The 2,002-nt window shown below is 31.9% G+C and overlaps 1 protein-coding gene across 2 annotated transcripts in view; it reads left to right on the top strand.

Moving 5' to 3' along the window:
• The window catches only part of LOC117167031 (aurora kinase C-like), a 183,694-nt gene that overhangs the window by 12,901 nt on the left and 168,791 nt on the right, over positions 1 to 2,002 (top strand). The window contains exon 1 of one of the 2 annotated variants that reach the window (XM_033351589.1): positions 1,704 to 1,869. The exons of the other annotated variant lie outside the window; for it this stretch is intronic. The gene's annotated coding sequence lies outside the window, so the exon portion shown is untranslated. Of the gene's footprint in view, positions 1 to 1,703; positions 1,870 to 2,002 lie in introns of those variants that run through there. 2 annotated transcript variants of the gene reach the window in all.

Genomic DNA, 2,002 nt, shown 5'->3' with positions numbered 1-2,002 from the left:
AAATAAATAAAAAAGATTATAATGTTATAAGTTAAGTTAATACGATGCTTTGAACCTCCAGCGATGATGTTGTAGGCATACAATTACGAGGGGCCGAAAGCGTTGGAGGTGACAACAGTTACCTCTGGATGCTTTTTAAGAGCTACCATGTGCCACTCCACGGGTTTATAGTCGCTCACTTCCTGATCGTCAAGAAAGTTTCTTACAGTGTGGTAGGTGTTTAATAAAAACGCCTTCTGAGCAGCTACCAATACGTTACTGACTCCTAAATGTTCAAAATGTTAGTGCATCTTGCGTGCACATTGCCTGTAAAAGAAATCACAATGGGATTGATAGGTGCATGATTCATATTCCTTTATATGGTCTTTACTTCATGCCTTAACTCGCTATACTTATGGTTCTTGGTTGTATAAGTTGAATGCAATTTTTGGTTAAGTGGACAGATAGTTTCCTTTCCATATCCGCGACTAAAATTGCAATAAGCGTAGGCTATGCGGACACCCTTGCCTCAACCCCTTATCCATCCAGAACCCTCTGAGATTGCCTCCCCTTCTCTCACCCCATCTTTCGTCTCTTCATTCAGGGTGGCCGCTAGACCGGGAAACCGGGAATTTTATGAGACCGATAAAACCGTAAAATAACCGTGAATTTCACAAATTTTTAGAAAAAAGTATCCGCCCAACCTTAATTTCAACCGATTTTCAAATAATCAGTTCAATTGTGATACTTTTCAAATATTATGCCATTAAGTATAGAATGCGTGATTCGAAAATCTTTCACTTTACAAATTTTCCATTTTAGATTTTTAAGCGTACATTTGAATTAAAAGAATGTTAAAATGCAGTTTTAAAGACTTAAAGAATTAAAAATCAGAAGCGTTTAAAATCGAAGATTTTTTATAACAAAAATCGTTAGTTGAACAACTGTGAATATAAATTAATTAGTGATTTTTAAAATTGAGTTTACCTACAGATTTAAAAAAGAAGTAATAATTAATTGCACAGAAAGATTCGGTATCAGTTCAAAATTTTAGAATTACTGAATTTTAACGTTAAAAATTAAACTGTTTCAGTTGGAAACAAATTTGAGCGCTCTATTGAAACTTTATATACTATTTTTAATTTTAAAATAAGTTCAAAATAATATATTTATAATTGAAGGTTTTTATTAAATATTAGTCTAAAATATTCCATTCTTAAACAATGCAATTTGAAATTTTTTAATTAAGACAAAGAACAGTTACTTAATATTTAGAAATATCTGGCTGTTTATTTAAAATTAGTAATTATAAATTAAATATTCCAAACTAAACACAAAAATTAAACTTTGAACGTTACTATTTTATTGTTCTATTCAACAAAATTTAGTTTGTAAGTTAAATTCTTAAATGTTGATGTTATGAATAACACTTGAACGCCTATATTCTTTAAAAAAAATTCGCGTATTTGAAGAGATGTTTAGAAAATTTAAAAAAATTCAAAATCAGTTTAAAATTTGAAAAGGTTTCGCATAATTGAAACGAAGTTTCTATGAGTACCGAAAAAATCCGGCTATTCGTACGCTGATGAAAACATTGTATAAAGTATATGTAACTGTTTTGTCGGAGAGATTGAATATAGAAGTTAAGGAAAAAAAGATCTATCTACTGAATCAGACAGGGTTTAGAAAAGGAGCGGGGTAATGGACAACATATATGTTCTGATTCTAGGGGAGGATGCATTAGGAGAAGAATGGATGATGGAGTTGGAGGGGGCTAGAGGAGCGAATGTGAAAGAATGAAAGAATGCACGTGCAAAACTGGAAAAAAGGAGATATAAGAGAAGTGAAAAAAAGGAAACGGAAGTCGCTTAGATTAGAAGCGTAAAGATTGTAAGTAATGGTAATGTAATAGTTAAGTATATTAAGATTCGTTTGCATTCTCATGCTCTCTCTCGCTCACTCATTTGCTAATAAGTCCTAAATTGCGCTATCACAGAAAATAGAGGTAAGGAACTAGGTATAA

Source organism: Belonocnema kinseyi, chromosome 2 (assembly GCF_010883055.1).
Source record: "Belonocnema kinseyi isolate 2016_QV_RU_SX_M_011 chromosome 2, B_treatae_v1, whole genome shotgun sequence".
NCBI classification, from domain to species: Eukaryota; Metazoa; Arthropoda; class Insecta; order Hymenoptera; family Cynipidae; genus Belonocnema; species Belonocnema kinseyi.
This window is presented reverse-complemented; position numbering and strand designations above follow the sequence as displayed.